We start from the raw sequence: 27,121 nt of genomic DNA on the forward strand, positions 1-27,121 counted from the left end.
GAACTGGTCAGAACAATACTGAAACCTGCTGCTGTTGCCCCTACTTCCACTATCAGATGCACCCGCGAGGCCTCATCAAGGTAGGAAAGGATCCACCAGGTCTCTTCTGCAACCCAGCTTGGGGCATCCAGTCACCAACGTTGCCCAAGCTCACACTGAAAAGTTGTTACAGTCATACCTCAGGTTACAGATGCTTCAGGTTGCGTTTTTTCAGGTTACGGATGCTCCAAAACCCGGAAGTACCGGAATGGGTTACTTCTTGGTTTTGGAGGTCGTGTATGCGCAGAAGCGCTAAATCGCACTTTGCGCATGTGCAGAAGCACCAAATCACAACCCATGTGTGCGCAGAAGCGCCACTGCGGGTTGCGAATGTGCATCCCGCACGGATCACGTTTGCAACCTGAGCGTCCGCTGTATTTGGGAGCGTAAGAGAGGAGCTGGCTGTTGGCTTCCCTGTTGTATGGAAAAAGGATCCTCTGATTAGGGATAAATATTTGCTGAGATCAAATGGATCTGGACTACCAGTAGCATTGGGAAAAGACTGTAGCTCAATGGTAGAACACTTGCTTTGAATGCAAAGTACCCAAGTTCATCCACCGCCATGTTTTGCTTTCTGTTTGCAGGCTTGCCATAAGCATCTGGTTGGCCACTTTAGGATTCTGGAGCAGATAGGCCTTTGACTCTTTTTATGTTATTTGCTTCTCTAGGCAGGGCTGGGAACATTCCCTGCCCCCCAGCTGAGGAGACCAGCCATCAGTCCATGTCAACAATACTGAGCTGGATGGACCAATGTTCTGATAAGGGGGCTTCTGATAATCCTATGAGCAATTGTGGGAGGAAAAGCTGCACTCTGCACTTCTTTTCAGGGCTGTAACGAAAGCACATCGGCTAAAATATTTCAATGCTTTTGTGGGGTAGGGTTTACTTTCAGCTAGACCTGTGCCAACCACTCTGCCCTGATTACTCAAAAGTTCTTCCCCTGCAAAAGAGGCCTCAACATTTCTGCCTTTTTCTTAGGGCACTTTGAAATTTCTAAAATTTCTGAAATTGCACTTTGATGTCTATGGGACAGCCCCCCCAGGTGTCTGCACTTCCTCATCAGAAAAAAAGCCCCTGGGAGAAAGTTGCTTCATGACACCTTTCTGTCAGTTTAACTGAAGCACAAGAAGCCACAAAGGTTGGCTTCCAGGTGCCTCAGATGAGTGCAGTCACAGATATTTTTCTTCTTTCCTTTTTGAAAAGAGAAGTCCTTTTCACATTTTTGCTGATTTCTTAAGAAGTAAAAACACTTTAAAACAAACAACTGCCAAACACATGGTAGGCAGCACCCCCCCCCCAAGCTTACAGGAAGGACAAGCTGGGGACGCCATCGTGTTTTCAGGAAATGCAGGCGGTCAGGACTCTGGAGAGATGCCTTCTCATGGACTTTGATTGAAGTGTGGGCACCTGGGAAGGCTGCACAGACCAGACAATGGTGAGATGATTTGTAGAATGAAATATGAAATTCCCTTTCTTGATGACCTCAAAAGTAAGGTAAGTGCAACAAAAACTCTGCACACAAGTATTTCAGTGATGTTTTCTCTCCCCTTTGATAACTTTTGAATGCAGTTTCTTTTCTTATAATTGGTGAATTGTCCAATTATAATAATTGGAAAAAGGATAATTTTTCAGCACTTTCAACAAATTTCTCAAGGATTTTTGCCAGCTTTTGCCTACAAACATTGTATGCAGTTGACAGAACCCTGTGCTTGTTTGTAGGCCACAAAAGGTGATTCGGGAGGGGCCAGCTTCTTTCAAAGTATACTTTGCTCCACTAGAAAGGAAAATACTTTTAAACTAGTAGCTTAAATTGTTATTATGGTTACATCCAAACTGAAAGAAATCCAGTTATCCCTGTTGAGTTCTTTTTTTAAAAAAGCAACATAATTATTATTGTCTTATTGCAACAAAACAGATAATTACGCCCTGCAATTCTGCCACTGGTAATTCTACATAATTTGTTCCAAATCTGCCTTTTGACATGTGTAAGAAAAGAGAAAAAGAGGGAGTTGTTTTCAGAGAACATCCTGGGAACCACTATAAAGTAAATAAATGCTGGTGAATCCCCTGTTCCATACACTTTTGAAATACAGGAAGTAGGCAATATGAAACCGTGTGTGTGTGTGTGTGTGTGTGTGTGTGTTCAGCAGCCAAAAAAAATAAATAAATAAACCCTATAAAGTGCAGAGTTGAGCCTAGATCAATTTAAATGCCAAAAAAGAAAAAGAATGCTCACCCCAGCTCTGCTGAGCTGCCTGGAAGAGTCTTCCATCAAACAATGCTGAGCGACTCTGCCTGGGGCCACTTTGTTGCTGGGTTGGGTTTTCATCAGTATGCAGATGATACCCAGCTCTACCTCTCTTTCAAATCAGAACCAGTGAAGGCAGTGAAGGTCCTGTGTGAGTGTCTAGAGGCGGTTGGAGGATGGATGGCGGCTAACAGATTGAGGTTGAATCCTGACAAGATAGAAGTACTGTTTTGGGGGGACAGGAGGCGGGCAGGTGTGGAGGACTCCCTGGTCCTGAATGGGGTAACTATGCCCCTGAAGGACCAGGTGCACAGCCTGGGAGTCATTTTGGACTCACAGCTGTCCATGGAGACGCAGGTCAATTCTGTGTCCAGGGCAGCTGTTTACCAGCTCCATCTGATATGCAGGCTGAGACCCCATCTGCCCACAGACTGTCTCGCCAGAGTGGTGCATGCTCTAGTTATCTCTCACCTTTGAAGGTGACCCAGAAACTACAACTAATCCAGAATGTGGCAGCTGGACTGATGACTGGGAGCAGCCACCGAGACCACGTAAAACTGGTCTTGAAAGATCTACATTGGCTCCCAGTACATTTCTGAGCACAATTCAAAGTGTTGGTGGTGACCTTTAAAGCCCTAAGCGGCCTTGGTCCAGTATACCTGAAGGAGTGTCTCCACCCCCATCGTTCTGCCCGGACACTGAGGTCCAGCGCCGAGGGCCTTCTCGTGGTTCCCTCACTGCAAGAAGCCAAGTTACAGAGGGCCTTCTCGGTAGTGGCACCCGCCCTGTGGAACGCCCTCCCACCAGATGTCAAAGAGAACAACAACTAACAGACTTTTAGAACATATCTGAAGGCAGCCCTCTTTAGGGAAGCTTTTAATGTTTGATGGACCACTGTATTTTAATACTTTGTTGGAAGCCACCCAGAGTGGCTGGGGAAACCCAGCCTTTCCCAACTGAGCCAACGTTTACAGCCAGATCCTATGCATATTGACTTGGGAGTACATCCCTTTTAATGGAATTAAACAAAATCCCAATAACTGCTAAGAAGGTTACAGTCATAATCTGTGCCGCTTTTCATTTTTTATTCTCTTCAATTCTCAAATATATCCATTGTAGCTCATTTTAGTATGCTTCCCATATTTTCACATTTTTCATTCATTGCGCACCATTTTTATTTTGTTTTTGTTCATTTGACATGAGGAGGGAGCCACCATAGTCAGATTTGGAGAATAGGGGATAGTGCCATTTAGTAGCTGATACTTCCAAAGGGCCTTTCATGTCTTTCTTGCTCTTTCTATTATAAATTACTGTATTTTTCCTGTTTTCAGTATAGTTCTCTTGTGCAATACATTTATTCACAGTAAAATACTAAGCAGGCAGAGCCATCCAGCATGACCAAAGGCCAAGGATGATGTGAGTTGAAGCTCATCTTTTAGTTATGGAGAACATTGTCAGGAATGTTCATTCTTGGAATTAGATTCAGTGTTCACTTTATGTGAATATAATTTTAGAAGCTCCATGACAGTTACTTAGCTGGGCAATATTTATGACTGAACTAGCAGTTCAGGTAATTCCAATCCCTTCTTCCCTCCCACAAACACAACATTAGTAAACTCCCCAAAGATCTTCTTCTCTTTTCTTGGCAGGGACATGAAACTCTCATTAGTGTCAGCAAGGGTCATGGTCATATATCAGGAGCTGAAGAACTCTAAATAAATTAATTGGATTCCCCACATCACTCACCCTCTTCAGTGAATGGAGGTTATTCAGATTCATGCATGTTTTGATTTCAAAGCTAAGGCACCCAGTGTCGTTTCATGGAAGATGTGGGATGGATGGGTCACCAGCTTGGATGGTTTTAAAAGGCATTTCAACAAAGTTGTGGAGGGTGAGCCTGTTGGTGGTTATTGTGCTGGGAAACACAAGTGGGCAGAAACTGTGATGTTTCTGGTTCCAACAAATCATACCAAGGATGAGGAATAGTTTTATGGAAGAAGCTGTATTCAGCGGTGCTTCAAATACCCTCTGCTAGAACTGAAAATCCAAGCCTAAGGAACTCTTTGCTCTCTTACTTTTAAGGCTTGCCAGGTTCTGGGAGATGGAGGGTCTGGAATGCTTTCTAATGGCCACATGTCAGCTGGGTGTTGCTCTGGGTCTCCCATGATTTCCCAACTTTCCCCCTCATCTGCCTTTGAGCTACTACCTCCCTCAAACCTCTGTTGTTAAATCTATACAGCGGTACCTCTGGTTGTGAACGGGATCCATTCCGGAGGCCCGTTCACAACATGAGCAGAACGCAACCCACATCTGCGTGTGCACGGGTCGCCATTCGCCGCTTCTGTGCATGTGCGTGATGTCATTTTGCGCGTCCGCGCATGCGCAAGCGGCGAAACCTGGAAGTAACCCTTTCCGGTACTTACGGGTCACCGCGGGATGCAACCTGAAAATGCTCAACCTGAAGCAAACGTAACATGAGGTATGACTGTACTGTCCTTCTCTTCCTCCTCCCTGGAAGGGTCAGGATGGGGAGGCGGTCTCCACCGTTCCTCCTCTGCCCAGTCCCTGACACCAACATGGTTAATTCCACCCTGGCTTCATGGGCTGGATCAGTCCAGGACCTGATCTATGTCTTTGGTAAGAGCACCACACCTGCTGCATCTTTCACCCCCTTCAACCCATTCCTACCTGTCCCATATCTACATTACCGTGTGTGCAGGTGCACCCCAAAAGCAATCTTGGTTGTACACATGGCCATAGTGAAACATTACTCCCATAATAAAGAACATTTAATCACGGGCGTGATTGCGTCGTGGCAATGACACTGTGCTTTATAAATGCACACATGAGCACTGGTCATGTAGGGAGCAAAGGAAAGATACAAATATATGGAAAGAATGGGAAGCTCAGATAAACCGCCCATGAAGTATTTCAGGGATTGTTTTTGCAGATTCTCCTGGTTAATTCAGAATATGGGAGGAGTGAAGAGGGAAACAGAGGAACAATAAAGGAAGAGAATAGGAGAAATTCTCTCACCCCCTCAAATGGATGTGGTCACTGTGGCAATCACACAGGGTCCCCGGACACTTCACCATCTATTGATCTCTGTGCCACCACTTTATTTCTCGCTGCCACCACCCAGGCCCTACCTGGTACAATACTGAGTCCAGTCAGGGTTAAATTGGAACATAAACTTCTGTTTATTTATTGCAGTTTAACAAGTGTGTGGTTTCATAAACGGTATCGGACAATTACAATCATGAGGTGCCTATCCAGACCTATAACTTCCGCTACCTGCTCTCACTCACTAAACCACCTCTCAGTTATTTACTTGTCTTCCTAGCTCCTAAACTCCTAGTTCCTAACTCAGCTTATTTCGCTACACTAACTCAACCTACCCACAGATTCTATCCCAATTCACTCCCACTCCAACCAACCACCCAACTCCCAACGAACTCCTCCCTTCGCCCCTCCCAGAGCTGGTTTTATAGTCCCTCTGACTCCACCCCCCTGGGTTCTGATTGGGTAACCTGTTTAATTATTTCTCCTCCAGCACTCTCATATGTACGTCACAGTCACCAAAGCATTCATGCTGCCTGCAGTGGGGGCCTCAGCATGAACAACTGTCTCTCTGCTAGCATTTGGGGGGCATGAGTGGCTGTGAGTTCCGGGGTTGGGGAAGCCAGGCAAACCATCAAATCTGCTGAGCTCCCCTGGGCAAATGCCCCAGTAGGCCAAGTGCAGATTCCAGGTCTGGTCTCCAAGGTACGGACAGAAGGCATGCTGAAGCTAAGCAGGCCCAGATCTGGTCAGTACCTTGATTGGGCAACCGTCTTTGGACCACTTGTACACCACCTTGAGTCCGTAATTTATTTATTTTTAAGCAGGATATAAACCTAAGAGAATAAATAATTAAAACGCGTATTAAATTAACATATACAATCAGTGCAGATTTTTGCACATTCCCTAAGGCAACTGATTCGTGAAGACAGGCTTGCAAAAACACAGGTACAAAGAAAGAGGGAGGGATATGTATGTCTGAGAGAGAAAGAGAGAGAGATTTAAAGATGATTTTGGATGTCATATTGGAACCGAAACCCTCCTTGAACTGGCTGTGGCGCTCTTTTAATCTCAGCTACTTGAGCGTTTTTCTGACCCGCTAGAGCAAATAGCTTCTAAGGTTACCCGAGGATCGGATTTTGTTTTGTTTCTTTTAAGTAGGAGAGCATTACAGGTCTTCTCCATGGTACAGTGATCATTGTTCTGCACAATCGAGGTTCACTGCTGTGAAAGCTAAGCTCCTGTTTCAAATCTACTGTGTTCTGAGAAAGCCACCACTTTAATAATGCCTGGCTGTGGTGCTAGCAAAACATTATCAATTTAGGCCTTAAATTTTGAAGTACCAGGAGGCTATATTGACGGGAGAGGGGGGGAGTAGTCCTGTCTGTGATCTTATTTAAACAGTGAGCAACGGACTTGATGCCAAGGCCAGCTTCAGATTTCAGGGGTTATGATGCTGCCAGGGGGCACCCATTCCTCAGCTCACCCACCCAATGCAACAAACATCCTTTTCCTCTGCTGTTGCTGCCATTGGGGAGGCAGCAACATGAATGATTGGCTCCTCCAGCTTGACCAGCCATTGTGGAGCTGAGTTTGGCTCTCATTCAAAAGTAGCAGTGCCTGTTGGAATATTCCATTCCACCTTAAGGGACAGGCATGATTGTTGTGTGTCACATGTCTGTTTACACTCCAGCACAGCTTGCTGGGAACTTCCGTTTGTGTATAGCTTTTGCTTATGCTGCTTGCTTGGACACGAAGGAGAGAAGACATGTTTTCCTCTTGTATGCTGAATAAACTGTTTGTAAATATGCTCAACACAGCCTTTCCCCGCCACTTCTGTTGCGCAGCATTATTTACTCTGCTGAGTTGTGTGCTCCAGCTTCTGAAGGCGTCTGAAGGTGTTTAGTCGTTTAGTCGTGTCTGACTCTTTGTGACCCCATGGACCAGAGCACACCAGGCCCTCCTGCCTCCCACAGTTTGGTCAAACTTATGCTGGTAGCTTCGACAACACTGTCCAACCATCTCATCCTCTGTCCTCCCCTTATCCTTGTGCCCTTCATCTTTCCCAACATCAGGGTCTTTTCCAGGGAGTCTTCTCTTCTCAACTCTACAGTTCTATGACTCGGTATAAGGCAGCTTCCTATGTTACTCCCCACATTTGTGGAACTCCCAGCCAAGAAATATTAATGCTTGATCCTGTCTTTGTTAGTTTGATATGGTCCTTGAAGAGCTTTTCATTACCTCAGACCAGTGTTTCCCAAACTGGTTCTTTCCAGATGTTTCAGACCCCAACTCCCATCAGCCCCAATCGTAAGGAAGGATGTATGGCATTACTGGGATCTCAAAGGAGGAATTGATGTCTGGGGAGATTTTCCAAAAAGCAGCATTTTGTGCTGTTTAGGAAAAGAAAGGGGGGGCAACAAGTCTCTGGTTTTTTTAAAAAAAACAAAACAGCTCAAGATCTTCTTCTTTTCAGGGCAACCCTAAAGGATGGGAGTTGTAGTCCAAAACATCTGGATAGCACCAAGCTACCATCAATTGAATCCTGGTGGGGGGTTTTCACTTTTGTGATACATTTCTATTTTGTTTTTTTTAACCTTTGTTGTTTTAATCATGTCACTGCTGCTGTGAGGATCATCGCTTTATGGATTGCTGCTGTTTCAATGCATTGTTTTTCTATCAGATTTTTCTTTTCTTGGCTTGTTATTTTAACATTGATGTTCTGCAGTTGTTATTTCTTCAATTTTTGTTTGATGTTGTGGTTCTGCACCCTTTTATACATTGTGTGATGTTTAAATCTGCAAGCCATTGTGCATTCAGGTTGCTGCTGTTTCTAAGAAGGCGGGATAGAATTTATTTTGCAATGGTCTTAGTTACGTCTATTGTTAGCCCTGAGAGTATGATATTGCAGAGAGTATCATGAAAGTGTGTAAACAAAGAAAGATGCACACTATTTTGTGTGAAGGATTCCAGTGCATAATGGAAATGGAGGGTTCTGCAATTAAAGTTTATTCAAGTGCTCTTTCACCCTGGTACAACAAAGATGATTGTGGTTTTTTTAAAAATACAAAAATACAGGCTTATTGCAGTTATAATAACAATGATGGGGCAATACACTGAAAAGCATGGGATGAATGAATGATTAGCAAGAAGATGCATGAACAGCCCACAAGCAAACAGAGATGAATGTTTACTGCCATATAACCTCCACCAGACCACATAATAGTCTAACCTCCCTGCCGGCTTTCTGCAAGGGTGAAAGTTCAATAAACAGGTTGTCCGGAGGACTCTAAATAAATGAAAATGAAAGGCACAGGGGCAGACCAGCCTATTTCCTCCCCAGTTCAGCTGGCACCCTTGGTCCCTCTCTGCAAAGGTAACAGGAGAAGGGAGTCTTGGTGTTATTTCCATTTTAGCCCGCCAAATTGGGTTTCCCCTTTTTGAAATGCCCGCCTGCCCACAAAGCAACACAAATTCCACACAACGAGATAAGACACTGTGAAACCATTCAACAAGTCGCTGGGGTCCGTGTGCCAATGGCAAAGTGTAGCTGAACAATGGCTTGCTAAACAGCAGCACAGTATTAATTGCTAATTATTTCACCAGCCTGTCTGAAATGCAACTCCCCTCCCCAGCCTCCTAAATCAATTTTTAATCCATTTAAACAGCCAAGGAATGCTCAATCACAAAACATGTAATTACAGGGGATTATATCACACCTCCAGCATTTTGGCAATGGGAGTCGGTGGCAAAAGATTAAAAAAAAAGAAAAAGAAAGAAAGAAGGTAGCACCAGATTGTTTTATTCATGAATTTTTCTACTTAACAGCAAAATTGCTAGTTATCGCTACAATGCATTCTTTGTTCAGACTTTTGGCTCCCATTCTTCAGGTTTTGAAATAAGACTTTAAAGTAAATAGAGACATACAAAAAGGACCCCCGCCCGTACCCTACTCATATCAGCACCATGATAGGGAAGCAAGTAAAGCTAATATTAATTCTAAAAAGGAACTGCAAACATTAGTAAAGTAAATTCCCCCAGGGTATGGCATAGTAGATCGCAATGCTACCTGTATTGCAATCATAGCTTTTTTCATGAATATGGTTTTTTAATGATGCGGTCTTTGCATAGAATTGGATTCATATATATATATGAATGAAACCAAGGGATGTAAGATTTATGGCTGATTCCAGCACTGATTGTTGGAGTCTTGTGAGCGGAAACTGAGATATAGTGGTACCTCGGGTTACAGACGCTTCAGGTTACAGACGCTTCAGGTTACAGACTCCACTAACCCAGAAATAGTACCTCAGGTTAAGAACTTTGCTTCAGGATGAGAACAGAAATCATGCGGCGGCAGCGCGGCGGCAGCGCGGCGGCAGCGGGAGGCCCCATTAGCTAAAGTGGTGCTTCAGGTTAAGAACAGTTTCAGGTTAAGAACGGACCTCCAGAACGAATGAAGTTCTTAACCTGAAAGACAGAGAGAGAAGCCATGTTTTCTTTGTTCTGTTACATTTGATTTTCTGCGCAATAATTTAGGCTTAAATGTTACACATCAAGGCTCAGCTTCCGTTTGGACTCTGCTAGTCATGTGATCACATCCTTGAATATGAAGAAGAAGAGTTTGGATTTGATATCCCGCTTTATCACTACCCGAAGGAGTCTCAAAGCGGCTAACATTCTCTTTTCCCTTCCTCCCCCACAACAAACACTCTGTGAGGTGAGTGAGGCTGAGAGACTTCAGAGAAGTGTGACTAGCCCAAGGTCACCCAGCAGCTGCATGTGGAGGAGTGGAGACGCGAACCCGGTTCCCCAGATTACGAGTCTACCGCTCTTAACCACTACATCACACTGGCTCTGAGTCACATCAGCGTGACGGGATACCAGAGTGATGAATCCCGGGCGATGCTGCGTTGGGGTGGAAAGGCACCAGCCTCGGCATTATCACCCAACAAGTGGGTCCAATGGTCAAGAGGGCACATGCTGTATAGGGAAGTGAGGGGCAGGTGGGGCTTGTCAGCATGGGAAGGTAGCCCATCTAGAAGAAGGAAAACTCCTAAACCTTCACTGCCTTGCTGGATATCTTCAGGAGAAGAAAGGGCTAAAGAGTAAACCCAACACAAATCTGTAGTCCCTAAGACGGCTGGATGACGCCTCATACAGCTCCTTCTAGCAACTCCTGCAACCAAGTTGGTGCCAAACGTCCTGCTCTGCTTTCCTTTGGACCACATCAGTGTGGCCGAGAAGGCGGTCTTCTCGTCTGGGAATCCCAGAACACACTTCCCAGGCTTGTGTCTGGGGGAGGTCATTTCAGTGCTGCTAATGCAGCAGCTTGACTCCTCCCCAAGGTGTACCCCATTGTCTCGTGAGACAGACAGATGCCAACAATTTGCAAGCAGTGAATTTGGCTGAGACCTTTCAGCACAAAAAAGATGGGGGACTTTGTGTAAGAGGTTTGGACAGCATTATTTTTCAGATCTTTTAGGTGGGAATCTTCTTGGCAGTTGCTGTCTAGTGGCCACCATTCCCCCCCCCAAAAAAAAAGTCTCTGGGTGCAGGGAGAGTTGGGGCAAGAAAGAGCTCTCCAGCTGCCTTGAACAGCCACTCCCACAGCTGGTGACACCCAAAAAGATACTTTTTTAAAAAAGAAAAAAAGACTCACAGTTGTAGCCTACTCAAATGTTAACCTCCCTCAATCCCTTAGAAATGGTCTTCCTTTCCAAATTGCCTCCAGGTTTCCTTCCAATCCCCCCCCCCCCCATTCAAACCTTCTCTGTTGCTGCACCCAGATTTTGAACTCCCTAGCATCTAGTCCAGCAACGTGTTCTCACAGTGGCCTGAAATAGAATCACAAATTGGCAGAGCACTGTGACACTCAGGCCCTCCTTCTCTGGTTCCTATAAGCATCCAGTTGGCGACTGTAAGAATGGGATGCTGGAAAACCCAGCAAGGCTCTATTTATGATCTTGTGCTTCATGGTTTCCTTGACTCGAAGAAGAGTAAAAACACAGACTTTCTCTTTTCTTTTGTGGCATTTGAAATGCTGATTTTAGGTCTGATTCCAGAAAGCACTGGAAAGATTCTTGATCATATATGCCATGCGGGAAAAGAAAAGGGGCCAAAGTGGTCAGTAATTGGCATAAGAGATAGGAATTATTAAACACACATATACTTGTTTTTAAAAAGAATTGGTGCAGACAGATATATTTGCAAGCCACAGATATCTTTGCAAGCCACAGATTTATAACAGATAATATTATGTAATATATAGCTTTCCAGGCTGCTACAGGAACACTAATCAAATAAACCATATAGACTCCATTCCTATATCCACTTACTTTGGAGTAAGCCACATTGAACTCAGTGTGTCTTACTTCTTAGTAGACGTGTGCAGGATTGTGTTGTAAAACATACTTTTTGCCAATGAACAGTATCTCTGTGTGTGTATTCGAGCAAGAAAAAAATGTTTTTCTTGGCTAATCGAGACTCTGCAGCTACTTATGTTTAGGGGAAATGATAATTTAATGCATTCATGAGAGTTGTAGCCTGGCCTTCTCCCTCATTCCGAGTTACAGGAAATGTTCTTACTGAATGGGATTCTGAATACCAAGGAGTCAAACTAAAAGGCAGATACTGAAATGTTGTGATCTGATTTATACAACCACAACCATGCAAAAGAGAACTTCAACCCAAAAACTCGGTGCATGCAACTGCTCGATCTAGTTATATACACCAATACAGACTAACCCATTGCCTTTAAATAAAACTCATCAACTTGGGGATTCTTTAGCTGCGATTCCTGCATTCTGTGCATTCTGCTCAGTGAACATAGGAATATAGGAACATGCCTTGTTCAGAGTCGGACCATTGGACGATCCAGTTCAGCTCTGCCCACACTGACTGCCAGCAGCTCCCCAGGTTACAGGAAGGGAATCTTTTCCAACCCTACCTTGATTGAACCCAGGGCTTTCTGCATGCAAACAGGTGCTGTACCACTGAGCCATGGCCCAATGGTGCTTCTTCTCATGTACGGTGGTTATAGGGTTGTATCTCAGTCTTGGAAACTGGTCCAATGAAAACTGCCATCACCTAGCCTAATAGCACAACTCCCAGGACCACAGACAGGCTCGTGAGCGCCAAGACCTGTCCTGGGCCCTCCAAGATGAGGGACTAGAGAGTGATTGGCCATAGCTGTGAGCCTCCAGTTTGATTTCCCACAATGCCGTGGGTGGCACTGTGCTTGGCACTTCAAGGCATTGTGGGGAATAAATTGGCAGGTCTCGGTCCCCTTTGAAATGCTCTTGCTACCACCTGCACCAGGTAAGCCCAAAGGAGAGAGCAACAACATCAGAGGAGGGCACTGGAAGAAACTTTTTAATAAACTATTAATGTTAGGACTCAGCAACATTATTATTTTTTAAGTGTTTTAAATGTGTTATAACACTGTGACACCAGATGGAGCTGTAGAGTTCTGTCTTACGGCAACATGTTTACAATGTGTTTTCCTAAAACACATTTGTTTGTTTTTTGCTGGTACTTCCCAACTGGTGCCATTCAAAGCCAGCCTAACTTTTACATGAATAAATGAAGAAAATGCAGGCTTCCTAGATAGAAAGAGGCACAAGTCTGAGGTTAAGCCTGAAGAAAACTGACTTGCAATGTTCACATGCTTAACCCTATTGAAATCAGTGTGGCTTTCCTGAGTTCAGTCTTGGCTGGACCATGTTGTGTATTCTTCAAATGCAACCTCAGCAGCAAGCAGTTTCATCGGTATTCACATCAATATACAAAGAATGAGAAAGTATCTTTTCTTTTCCTTCTTCTGACATCACTCATGTACCCAGGTGCTAAAGTCTCCCCTCCACCTGTTTTTGCAACTTACTGACACGCTCCTTTCATTCAGGAACATGAGCATGCTACCTACCTGCCACCTGATCCCTTAACACCCTTTGATGTCCTTCTGCCCTGCGCCCGAGGTCGAAGTCAACAGCGGACATGCCTTTGGTATCAATGATTTAAGGCAACAGGTGAAAGTCTTTACATGTGAATACTTACAACGGCCTTTCAAGGTCTCGGTATCAGTTACGATCATATTCCCCAAGTGGTCCCTTGCGTATTCCCAATTGTGTTGCTGTTTATACAACTTGCTGCCCTGCCACATTTCATGGTTTTTTATTATTATTTTTAATGAATTGTGCACACAGATCCTCCGATTCTTGCTTGGGGGAGCATCTCTCAAGCAGTCATCCTTCATTAAGGGGAGCTGCCATTCACTGTTGAGACAACAGCAGATCACGGATGTAAGTTTCCTGTTAACTTCTTTAAGTCCCACCTTCTCTCTGCATCCACCGATTCTAAACTTCTGAGGGAGTCAGCCAAAAACGGCTGTAGTTTTGCTGATGTGGTATGTTTGAGAGTTTGGTGCTCTTTCTGGGTTTTTGCTTTTACAGCTTGGATTTTAACGATGCTTTAAGACCATTTTTGATTGCGTCTGAATTAAATTTTATGCGAGCAGCTCCGAAGGTTCATTTGAGGTCTGATAGGACAGGATATAAATGTAAAACATATAGCTCCCTTGTTCCTTTTATTCTCCTCTCCCTTTGTTTCCACTCTACCTTGACAGCTCTTACTTTTATGAGGTATAAAATAAGACAACCTGCCCCACCTTTGTGGTCTCTAGGTGATTTGAACTTCGGCTTCCATCATCCCTTACCATTGGCCATGCTGTCTGGGGCTGATGGGAATTAGGGCCCAAAACATCAGGAAAGCACCAATTTGGGGGAGACTGGCCTGGGGTTTAAAACAAAAAACAACACCTTCTTCTCTTGATGCTGAAAGGGCATAAGAGGAGGGGCTAGGTAAGTCTCTCTGGGATGGATGTTCCCCCAAAAAGGTACCACAGGTGAACAGGCCAACTGAGTCACCCACCTAACTTGGGATGCTCACAATGCTACTGCAGATACAGTACATGTGGGAAAAGATTTCATTTCATTTCACTTTTAATTTGTATACCACTCAGTGGCAGAGCTTCATGCTCTGGCACTTGGGGGGGGAGAGTAGGCGGGGGTGGGGCTGGTGCGCACCCCGGGGTATGATGTGGCACCCAGCGAGGGGGGGTGGCGCAGCTGCAATGGCACTCTGCCAGGATCATGCTGCTGGGGTGGGTAGGTGCACTCCCCCCACACGCCTCTTCCTCCGCCAGTGATACCACTTTCCTATATTACTATACACAAGTCAGTTTATAGCAACAAAACACACAACAAAGAACCACACCTTATAAAACATAACTTTAAAATGGAACAACTTATATCTGATATCCAATAATCTATTGGAATACATTAGTACACAATAAATTTGACTCTCAAAACATCAGCAAATAATAATTAAACAGAAATTTACTCTTAATAATTACAATAAATAATTACTGAATTATGATTGGTAAAAATAACTTCAGGTTGGGGAAGGCTGAGGTAAGGCATCACTAATCGGTTCAGTTTTTGTTGAAGAAGGTATCAACCTTTCAGTTAAGTAAGACATGGGCAGAATAGAAAGGTTGTCCAACTATTTGTGATGACAGATGCTATCCAATCACATGAGCCAGCTGTCTCCAACCTTTTTCGGCCTTTAGGAGCATTTGGATTTTTGAGTGAGTGGCATGGGCCTCAGCCCCTCTGGCCATTTCTTTCCCCACTTCCCTGGATCAGCTGTCTCCTGGGAGGCAGAGGGAGAGAAAGCACACACACACACACATTTCCTCAGGGAATGGGGCAAAAGTTGAGTCCAGCATAATTAATCTGTGCCTTGAAAAGTACACAGAGCTGAAAACTACGGAAGTGGGAAGAGTGCCACTCTTCCAACTTCCTCCTTCAGCTCTATGTACTTTCATACCCTCCAACATTTCTGCGATGAAAACAGGGACGTCCCATTCCATAATGATAATTTTACTATTTATATCCCACACATCTCACTAAGTTGCCTCAGCCACTCTGAGCAGCTTCCAGCGTACATAAAAACATAATAAAACATTAAACATTTTTTTTAAAAAACCTTCCCTATACAGGATTGCTTTCAGACGGCTTCGAGGTTGGATACCCTCCAACATTTCTCCAATGAAAATAGGGACATCCTGTGACATTCTGAGACCAAATCAGAAAACGGGATGGCATCTCTAAATCAAGGATGTCCCTGGAAAACAGGGACACTTGGGAGGGTCTGTACTTTTCAAGGGAGGAAAAGATAACCACCCTCATCACCACATGACTAAGAGGGCAATGAATGTGAGGGGAGGCTGCACAGGCAGCGGAGGACGGCCTCAAGAGTGCCACATTGACATTCCCAGACATTAGCAATATCACAACTCTCAGCCACCGCCATGTAAATTAATGAGAGAATAACTAACACTCAACGTTACATATGCGAATGGCCATCTTCTGTAGCAGAAGAAGCTGAAAGTAATGTTTTCAATTCGCTCAATAAATCAATAAATTTGTCATTTCACAAACCAAGCATGCACTAGGGAGGTGCCAGCAATCATTTCCTAAAACTATCAGACAATATCTATAAGTTTAGCAGGTAGGTGCCTTTATTAGGAACACCTTTTGTAAACAGCAGCAACACCAGGTATTTGACGAGCACTCAGCAGCTGATTTCAAAGCACTACATTACCAGGAACTGCTCTTTCCTTTCTCGAGTTTTTCCTTTGGCATAGTATCATAGCAAGCTGCACAACTCAGCCTTTCAGAGAATCCTTTTTGAATTCCATCCTTATGCCCTGTAGCCTCCTCACATTCCTGTAAGACAGTTTAATATTCATTTAATCATGCTAGAACACCACACGCGGCACTCTGCGATGGCTGTACAGACGCTAATTAAGCCGAGCTGTGCAAACAATCAAGCAATTTAAAATCAAAACAAATCCCTCTGTTTCATCCAAACAATTGATGGGGGCAAAATCAATGAAAACACTCTCGGCGCATGCAGAGTGCAGAAATCATCCCATGATATATTGATGCAATTACTATAATAAATGTCACATTTACAATCGCAAGTGGTCAGGAACCTCAAGCACTGGAAAATAGTAAATTGCTGGGTAAGTGGAAGTATGTTTGGTATGTTCACATAACACTTTTTTCTCTTAAAAGTAATAGCATGGCAAATTTTTGTTTGGGACATCAGCTTTTAACTTTGGGAATCATTTGGGAGCCAAGCTTTTAATTACAGTGTTAACCTCTCTCCAAAAGGTGAGAGGTTTCGGTGATCTTACCCAGGCTCAATTTCCTTTAGAAGATAGCCAGTGAAAGTTTATTGGTATTTTTAAATATTGGTGGTTATTTAGAAACATACAGCTTGAGTATAGATGAAGACCCAGCATTGAAGACTGGCAGCCAGCCCAAAGTTTGGTGCTTTCACATCCAATATCCAGGAGGGCAACCAGTACGCTGAGACTCTTGATGAGCCAGCTCATCTCTCTGGCCCCCACCTGCCTGCCTTTCTCAATCCCATAAAAATGCTTTTGGTTGGATCCAGAGTTCCTGGGGCTAGAACCCCGCTCAGGAGATGCTCCTAGAGGGGGTAGGCCATAGCTCGGTGGTAGAGCATCAATCCCTGGTATCTCCAAGTGGGACAGGAAGAGACCTCTGCAGTTCTAGACAGTCGCTGCCTGTCTGTGCAGATGTATCAATGGTCTTATTCCCATCCTTTTCCATTAGTGAGCGACCCTGTTGGACCAAAAGACCTTCTGTGAATGCAGGGGCATCAGTAGGATTCTATCCAATATGTTTATCTGTGATGTGGGAGCTTGGACGTCAGTGACTCTGTATTGTGCATTTTTAAAATTTCCATTCCCGTAGCAGGCATGTCCAACAGGTAGATCACTGGGTGTCTGGTAGATCACTGGTAGATCACTGGCTCCCCCCAAAGAAGCTCAGCATTTTCGCTCTTCACCCTCCTACCTCTTCCCTAAAAAAAAAAAAGCTCAACAACTTTGACCTGAACCCAAAAAAGGGGGGTAGATCACTGGAAGTCTTTGTGAGTAGATCACAGTCCCTTGGGAGTTGGCCACCCTTGCCATAGAGCATGAAATTCTAAATCTCAAGGTCATGGGTTCGAGCCCCAGTTTGGGCAAAAGATTCCTGCATTGCAGGGGATTGGACTCGCTGATCCCTGTGGTCCCTTCCAACACTACAATTTGATCATTCTATGTGCCCTTTGCAGACTTTCATTCCCACATTTGACAAATGCACCTGGGAGTGTTATTGCAGCTGCAGGCTCCCCTCACAACCTATGTGTTCATGGAATGAGCATCGCCCTAATGAACATCTCAAAATGGCTGTGATTGTCATTCAGGTAGTAGCTATCCGTGGAAGGCCAGGATCACGACCTACACGTGTTCATCTGAACACCAGAACAGGCAATGCTCATAAAGGTATATATGCAAAGCTTCTTTTCTGACACTGAGATGGGCATGTGCAGGTTTTTTGGGGCAACATTATAAGGAGATGAGTGTAGAGAGTGCAAGTGCAGTTAAGTCTTGCTTCTGGGCTTCTTGCAGGCATCTGGTTGGCCACTGTGAGAACACAATGCTGGACTAGGTGGGCCATTGGTCTGATCCAGCAGGGCATTTTTTATGTTGCGTTTCAGCTTGCTGCTGCAGTCCTACTCCCTACTTGATGCATGTTTTTTCTACCCTGATTGGAAGGTCTAAAAGGAGCTACACCTTGGAAGTCGAACGGAATCCGTTCCAGAAGCCCATTCGACTTCCAAAATGTCCGATAACCAAAGTGCGGCTTCTGATTGGCTGCAGGAAGCTCCTACAGCCAATGGGAAGCCACAGAAGCCCCGTTGGACGCTTGGCTTCCAAAAGTACTTTGCAAACCGGAACACTCACTTCTGGGTTTGTGGCGTTTGGGAGCCAAAACGTTTGAGAACTAAGCTGTTTGAAAACCAGAGGTACGACAAGCACAAACACAACCTGAATAAACATTGTTTGAAATACCTGACCCTCCAACATGTTGAGTCCCAAAAACAGGACACATTTCTTCCTGTCGGTGATCTCATGTGAGTCACATGATCTGCAGAAAATCACAGAGCCTCAAAGACATGCTTGGAGGGGGCATGTTCTTACGGCACCCAAAAACGTGTATTTTGGGGTCCTGTGTGAGATTGCAGCCACCATGCTGTCGCGGGGGGAAATGGGATGTCCTGGGGAGAACCAACTTGAGCTCCTTGGAGGAAAAGTGGGATATAAACATAATAATAACAATAGTACCAAGTAAGCAACTGTAGAGTCTTACAGCCAAATCTGAAAGAGGTTTGCTCAGGGGTCTCGCAGAAGTTGACAGGAAAGTTTTCCTCCTAGAGATGCTCTGGGTTGTAAGTCTTGCTGAAAGGAAAAGTCCTGCATAAATCCAAAGTCAACTTTCCTGACAAATCTAAAGCTTCATATTCAATGTTTCCCAGGTGTTTTCTAAAATCTATTTAGTTTCCCAGATGAAATGGCACAAGTGCCACTAGTCATTACTACCTTCCAAAATGACCCTTACAATCAGCTGGCAGGGTCTGTTTGTGGACAGGCACTAAATTTGGCCTGGACTTATTTAGCCACACTAAATACAGCAATTTAGATGGATAGAGTTTCTAGAGAATGCAGGGTTTCTGTGAAAACGCTATATTTAAGGTAAAGAAAATTGTATATCCCAATTTGGAGTACGCAAACGTTACACACTCCTTAAGTGATGGCAAACAGAGCCTTCTCTGTGCAATTACTGCAAAAGCCACCTTCAACGTTGCAGGTGTCCCCAACCTTTTTGGCCCTTGGAACACATCTAGAAATCTAAATGTTGGAGGGAACCAGAAAATGCCCAGCAGTGGAAGTGGTGATGCTCATAAACGCATGCAGCAGCAACAACAAACACTATAGGCAATATACCTCCATAAAACAAAAACGTCAGGCTACCCACCATAAAAAACACCACAAAGAGGAGTCATCCTCTGAAAAGACATACATCGGGGGGTGGGGGTGGGGAAGCAAAAAGAGAGACAGGCAGTCTAAAAAATGCATGCAGAACACCCCCAAACAAACATAAGCACACACCAAATCACCTCTCTCAGGTCACACCCATAATTTCCCCAAAATGTAGCAGTAAAATGTCCCCATTTATTTTTCTTTTCTGAAGAAGGTGCAAGACAAAGGTCCATGCCTCAAACTGTCCCTCCCTGGTATTTTCTTCTCCTGTCTCTGGGCTTATATGTAGGCCAAAGGCATTTTGAGCGTTCCAGTTTGCGAACTACTTTTGGAAGCCAAACATCCAACGGGGCTTCCGTGGCTTCCCATTGGCTGCAGGAGCTTTGGCCAGGGGACGAGATGGTTGGACAGTGTTCTCGAAGCGACCAGCATGAGTTTGACCAAACTGCGGGAGGCAGTGGAAGACAGAAGTGCCTGGCGTGCTCTGGTCCATGGGACCACGAAGAGTCGGACATGACTAAACAACAACAATGGACATTGGTTCCATTTTGCTTGAAACAAAATGGCTGCTGATCCTTTCGGAAAGCAAATGCAATTCACAAGGAAGCCGTAACAAGAAAAGTGCCATCTAGCATTATTGTTGACAGCTAGGCAGGTTGGGGGAGGGTGCTGGGGGTGGGGGGCAACAGGCGGTAAGGACACACAAACCAATAACTCAGCTTAATGGTATTTGCAAAACCTGGGCCAAACAGCAAACATTGTTTTTGACAGCCTGTTGGTTCTGTATTGTTCCAAAGCCTGGTACCTTGGTTACGAAATATCTCCAACTCTCTCCCCCCGCCCCCCCAATGATCAAAAAGGCTTACTGTGGCATGTTGGGTGCAGAGAAAGAGAAACAATGGGTAACTAATGAGGAGAGGGGTACTTAGTAAGTTCTGTGGAAAGAAAATGGCTCCATGGCAGCTTTATTCATTCACACAAATGCTTACAGGTCCCCTGCCAAAATGGATTCCCGAGACTACAAGAAAAACAACTAAGGCACATTGGTTTCTGTTATCTCTGTTTGGACATTTGTCTGTCTTCACTAGATCTTTGAAAGCTTGTTTACAAGGAAGACAGGTTGCCCCAAAGCAGAAGGGATGAATCTGTTGATGGATAGGATGCAGTCTGGGTTTTTTTCTTTCCTTTTTTTAATTGGAAGCTGATGTTCGCTGGAATGAGCCTGTAAGGTTTGCTGTGGAACAATATGACCTACCACCAGCGGCTTATATTTCAGCAGGGTTAAAGCAAAGGGTCTTTGGAACTTGGAGTGGCGTGGAATTCTTCATTTTAATGCAGCGATTGCATCTGATTAGATACATTTTTTTATTCTTATTTTTAAAGGTTCCTTGTCCTAGCAAACTGAATTCTGATAGGCTTTTGGGAGGGGGTTGTTTTTGTTTTATTCCCTTTGCAAAAGAATGCTTTTCAAATGCAATCATACAGAATATGTCTACTGAGACCAATGAATATTAGTCACAGTTAAGACAGCAACCATTGCAAATTCTATAGGAAATGAACGCTATTTTGTCATGGCAGGATTTTTTTTAATGCTAGTCTAGATAAATAAATAAAGAAATAAAACTCAATTTCCTCTGTCTTTATTTAAAACTTCAACCAGATACAAAACTCAGAAAAGAATATATATAATGCCTACATTTATGCTCAGTATAAAGGTAAAGGGACCCCTGACCTTTAGGTCCAGTTGCGGACGACTCTGGGGTTGCAGCACTCATCTCGCTTTACTGGAGAAGGGAGCCGGCGTTTGTCCGCACACAGCTTCCGGGTCATGTGGCCACTGTCTGTGAACAAACGCCGGCTCCCTCGGCCTGTAAAGTGAGATGAGCGCTGCAACCCCAGAGTCGTATGTGACTGGACTTAACTGTCAGGGGTTCTTTACCTTTTTTAAAAATAAATTCCATAACTATTTCCTAACTAGCCCAAAACAATTTTGGGTTGTATTCCTTTAAGTTTTATTGAGAGTGGACCCGCTGAAATGAATGAACTTAAGTTGCCATGGGCAATAAGTTCAAAGGGTCTACTCTGAGTATGACGAACACTGGCTGCAACCCCTTATTCGTTTCATTTGCAGCTGTGTGATTTGTAAAGCTGTCACCAGATTAAAATAAATAGTTGATTAACTATATGAGCGTCAGTCAATGAGCCAATAAATTTTGCATAAATTCACATATGAGTTAAAATTATTATTCTTATTATTTATTGAATTTATATACCATCTCAGGGCGGTTCACAGAATAGTAGCCCCAAAGCAAGAAACACCATACTTTAGACTTTAAAAAGAAATTAAATATAATCTCAGATCTTTCCACTCTGTTCCATCTCTCTCTGTTGGGACCTACAGCCTGGAACATGACTCTTTCATTCTCCCACAGGTCCCAATGTCCATGTCTTCACTGCCCTTCCTCTGCCTCCCACTTTCATTCCACTCTGCTTACCTTCCAGACACACCTACTGCCACTCCCATTCCTCACACGGGGTTCTGACTGAATGTTGTCAGTTCAACAGTGTGTGAACACACAAGGTCAAACACTCATGTCCTCTTCTCACATGCTTGACATCAAAGAAGGCTTCCCATGATTTGATCCCAGTTTGTAATCCTGGTTTGTATGGAGCTGAAGTCAGTTTGTCAAAACGTTTCAAAGTCAGGGCGAAACTGTGCTTTATTAACCAACCAGGAAATTTATTGGGCACATGAGAAAAGGAGGGAAGGAGATGAATAGGAGAGGATGTTTGAGTTTATTGCTCATTCCCACTTCCACACCCACTCAGGGTTCCTGTTCACTTGGATCAGGCCACACTAAACGTGTAGCAAGGCAGAATGGCTTGCGGACGCATTCCCATTGTCTTCACACATTCACTGAATGCTTATAAGAGGGTCATCTGTACATGTGTTCATCCTTTTAGCTAAGAGCTTGGAGGTACGCCTAGCCTAGCTTCTCTGCATTCATTCCATTGTTCTGTGAGTCCAAATCATTTATGGATTTTATTTTATTTTTAATCACAGAAAACGATGGGAATTATTAACTCTGACTTGCATTTTATATGATAAAATGGTGATGCGCCCAAATATGGCAGGCCTTAAACAATAGTTTTCATAGCTCCCTTTGCGTTCTTAGCTATTTCATAAGCCAAATGTTGACAAATAGGCAACTAAGGCCATAGCGAGGGGGCTGCCAACCAAATGGGCCCTGACATAAGTAAGAACAAATGGTGTATTATTTTCCAAATGGCTTATACCAGGACAATAAAAATTGTTGCATATGATTCTCATATTTGCTGCTTGCTGTTAGGTTATGCAATTCCCCCTTCCTCTTTTCTGACAATAGAGATGCCCAAAGCTGCTTTACACTGAACCAATCCATTGGTCCATCTGCCTTCTTATGGTCTACATCAAGGATGGAGAAATATTTTTAGCCCAAGGACAAAATTTCTGCATGAATGACTTTCCAGGGCCCACACACCAGTGGTGGGCTGGACCAGATGCAAAAAGGACAATTGGAAACAAGGTCCTAAACAAGTACTGGGGAGTCTTAGTGGTTGTTCTGCTGTTCACACAGCTGGAGAGAAAGGTTAACTTCTCCAGGAATTTCCAATCTGTACTTGGTTTTTAAAAAATATTTTCATGCACCCAACTGGTGTCCTCCAGATGTGGATGGCCTTCCAGTTCCCTCCAGCCCCGGCAAACATGCCCAATTGTCAGAAATCTGCTCCAGAAGGTTGAGAGACCCTCCAGATCAGATCTGGAGGGGATAGTACAAGAGGAGAGGAACATGGACAAATGGAGCCCTGCTTTCTGCAACATTGGATGCAACCTTATAAAAGGCAAGCATGCTGATAAATTGTTTCTGGTTCATCACAAGGGTGCCTCAATATGTTTTGCAACCACACGGTACTATAATCTTTGGATCAGGCCCCAAGGAGGAAGCTCGACACAGAAGGATCAGTGTACGTTCTCAGATTACTGACTGAATGGGGTCACAGTATGCATGGGTACTTAGCAAAGAAGCCACAGCATTTTCCACTGGCTGCGACTTCCAAACAGAACACAACTTGCACACTGTGCCGCGGACTCTGGAGCAAAACACTCCTGTGACCACTTTAAATGCAGAGGTGTCTTTTTGCGTGAGGAAAAGGGAAAGTGTGGGCACAAACTACTCTGGACTTCAAAGAGTCAGCTTTGACTGAAGCAGAGACGGCAAGGCCCGGCGGTTAGGTCCCTGACTGCATATCAACAACAGTACCATAAATCACATTTACTTCCAAACCTAATACCTAGCATTTAGAGTCAAGAGACATTTAGAGAGCTGCCTTCAAGACATTGCATAATTTATTGTTCCCTGATTTATTCTCCATATGACAAGTAAAAAAGTTGAAGTATTGTCGGTAGCTATTTTGATTTCTCTTCAGATCCATTTGACATCTGTTATCCAAGTAATGTTATCTTGGTGGATAACAAGATTTGCTCCGATTTCTTGCATCGTTTCCCCCCCCCCTTTATTTTTTAGAGAATGACAGTTAAATAGAATTAAATTGCAGCGTTCTGCTGTACATTTAAATGTAAACAGGACAGGACTGCGGTATAAAGATGCATTACTGATGAAGTACACAAAGCTCTGTAACAGAAACTAGTTTTGATCTACTGTTTATAGTAGAGCAGAGAGATGTCTACCAAATGAGGACAACGTCTGAAATGTGTTTGCCATTTACAGCTCGAACTTTCAAACATGCGAAGAGGGGGGAGAGAATTGGCCCCTTTGCTGCTGATGACACAGTCATTCCTAACTTTATAGTGAGAATGCCTTTTCCTTTCTGTTGTTCATAAGGTGAGCAAAACCAATTCAGAACATTTTCTGGATTCAAGATGGCGCCCTCTACCTCCATTCCACATGCAAAAGCCAACCAGACTCACCGTTGACTCTTACTTCATCACTGCACTGCACTTCATCACTGCATACCCCCCAATATTCCTCAGATGAAAACAGGGCCATTCTATTCTACATCAGTATCACTGCTGGGGGGGGTGAGGGCTTTAAAAAAATATATATTTTAAGATATTTATTTAAGTGTTTATGATACGGACAAGCCCCCCTGCCGAAGTCCAGCTAGCTCCAGCGCCCACCCTTGACCCCCATAATCTCCTTGCCCCACCACCCTTCAAACTGCAGTCCCCCACAGACCTGTCTGCACCCTGCCAGCTACACCCTTCCCCACCACCCCTAGGGCCTGCTTCTCCAGACACCACCTTCTCTTGAAGCTTGACTTGGCTTATTTTCTCCTCCTTGTTCTTATTTGGCACAACCAACTGCCTGGGGGCCTGCCAAGCTAGAGAGTTGTAGCCTCCCATGGTGGGAATGGTAACCCTGTTGCCTAATTCCCTCTTCCTTCTCCTCCTGTTCCTCTTCCTGCTACTCCTCCTGCTGCTATGCCCATAGCTGTCAACTTTTCCCTTTTCTTGCGAGGAATCCTATTCGGAATAAGGGAATTTCCCTTTTAAAAAAAGGAAATGTATACAGATATGGCTATGCCACAGTTCGGCCAGCCCACCAGCCTGCCTGCCTGGCTCCCTCTCTCAGACCCAGCACAAGACTCTTCCCTCAGTCAGCAATTATCTCCTCTCCCTGCTTCTACCAGTGTTCAGCCATTTCTGGTTACCATGCCTTAACAAAGATGGGAATTCAAGACTCTGCTTGGGAAGCCATGATGGCTTAAGGGTTTTCGTGATGTTCCCGGCATTTTGGGGCAGTTGGAGACTATGTCACTGCACTAGTTTAGGGGACACAGGGCAGGCTGTATTGGAGCTTTTGGGGGGCAAAGTTGTTGAGAGACATTTTTTGAGTTATTTTTAAGGAAATTCACCAAAACCTGCACTTAGAGCAATTTCTGCCCAGACACTGTTTCTGACAGCCGAATCCTGGAAATTTTCAGACATATGGCAACCCTAGGCTATATGGCACACTCTGCTCTGTCTTACAACTCCTCCCCACTGCAGCCATCTCACTCTGTCCAATGGTAGGGCCAGCCCTTGAGGTAAGACATGGGGGGGGGGAGGCTTCTCTCAAGGTGAGAGGTCCCCTAAAATGTTTACTACATTCCCCTTCTTAACAGGTTGTTTTCTTGCCTGCAATGATGAAGGGATCCCGGAGCCACGTTCGGACAGGGCCATGCTTCAGCTGGAAGATGCCTGTACCTTGTTACAGTAATTCTGATTGGAGAAACTCTGTGGGTAGCCTTCATTTCAATTGATTGTCAAATCTCTTTTAAAAATCTATCCTGTTCTTGCACTGGCAGTATTCTTACAGATGCATGGCTAGATACAGTTAGCAGCAGATTTATTTCAGTACAATAACCAGTGACTAAGAACTTGAGTGGTTGTTTGCAGTTTTACAACCTTCCACAGTTTTTAAATTGGGCCAACTTGGAGATACAATCTTTTCCCCTTTGGCTTTATTTCATTTTCCAAGCATTAAAAACTGCTTTTCTGCACTCCCCAAAGTTTCTCTTTTGCCAAGTCATGCTGCACTATTCAGCTTTTTAAAAACAGTATTTTACCTTTTAAAAATAAGGGTGCCATCAAAAACACCACTATGGTACCCCAGTTGTGGAGTTTCTTCCCAGTAGAGATACAATTGTCCCCTCATGGTATTGTTGTCCAGATAGCAATGAAGATTTCTATTATTATTATTATTATTATTATTATTATTATTATTATTATTATTATTTCTTCTTCAGGCCTTTGGAGATTACTGAGCTGGCTGCTGGTTGTTCCCTGTTGAACTATTTACTGCTCTTTACTGCTCAGCCGATGGTTTTGTGATTATATGCCATATTTTATTTTAAATTCTGGGGGTCTTGGAGTTGAAGAATGTTTTTAAAATGCAATGCATTAAATAAATAAAACTTAAGGCGTACAGGATCCATCTATGACCCTCTCTCCTTGCTCTCAGTGTTCAGAATACTGGAACCAAAAGGATTTGGTCCCTGTACAATGTCTATTTTTATTGGAATTGTTGTGAAAAAGCAGTTAATCATATTTGACATATGGGTGGTTTTTTTCTTCACATCTCAGAAAAATTCTGTTCAGAGACAAATGGGGGGATTGTTGGCTGCCTTTTAGTATCACTCAAAAGAAATCCAAGTGCAAAGGTGTGATTCATAATCAGTGAGAAGGCACCATGAGGTATGGAGGGGAAATACTTTTTTTAAAAGTTTGAGGAGAAAGATTTGACAGAAGAACAAAAGGTCCTTCAGACACCACACAGAAGAAAAGGGTGGAAAGAAAAAGGTCACAGACAGGAGCCAAAGTTAGGCGGACAAGCAGGTTCAGGAAGATACTCAGATGAGGGAAAATAGGCTTCAGTTTCATAATACTGAAAGCCTCGAGGAATAGCAAAGATTAGGGTCTCTCCCTTTTTCTTTTTCTGGTTAAGATTTTATCACCTTTGAAACACGGTGGGAAACAGAGTAGGTGTTTCCCCAATTGCTCTTCAACTTGAAAATAGCAAGTCAGAACCAGACAAAAGCATGGGTTTCAAATGCCTGACAAGGCCCTCAGAATTTATCCTGTTTTTTAAAAAAATAACACAAATGTTCTTGACGATAACCAAGAGTAGATTTTCTAGGGAGATGACCAACTGGTGTTTACAATACCACACTGTGTTCCCATAGCTTCAGCAAATGCACAATAGATTTTATTTCACGCATGTTTGAAAGGGTCCTGTTTTGCTAACGTAATGATGAGGAGGAGATTATTT

At 44.0% G+C, this 27,121-nt stretch overlaps 1 long non-coding RNA gene across 2 annotated transcripts; it reads left to right on the forward strand.

The window, feature by feature from the left end:
• LOC310702917 lies at positions 1-27,121 on the forward strand. 2 transcript variants are annotated; one of them, XR_014523788.1, is made up of 4 exons: positions 1-80; positions 13,552-13,647; positions 24,080-24,159; positions 26,100-27,121. It is a non-coding gene; the product is annotated as an uncharacterized lncRNA (long non-coding RNA). The 2 variants fall into 2 exon arrangements; XR_014523789.1 differs by lacking the exon at positions 1-80 and adding an exon at positions 12,944-13,351.

The sequence above is a fragment of the Podarcis liolepis genome (assembly GCF_965112155.1).
Source record: "Podarcis liolepis genome assembly, chromosome: 3".
Taxonomy (NCBI): Eukaryota; Metazoa; Chordata; class Lepidosauria; order Squamata; family Lacertidae; genus Podarcis; species Podarcis liolepis.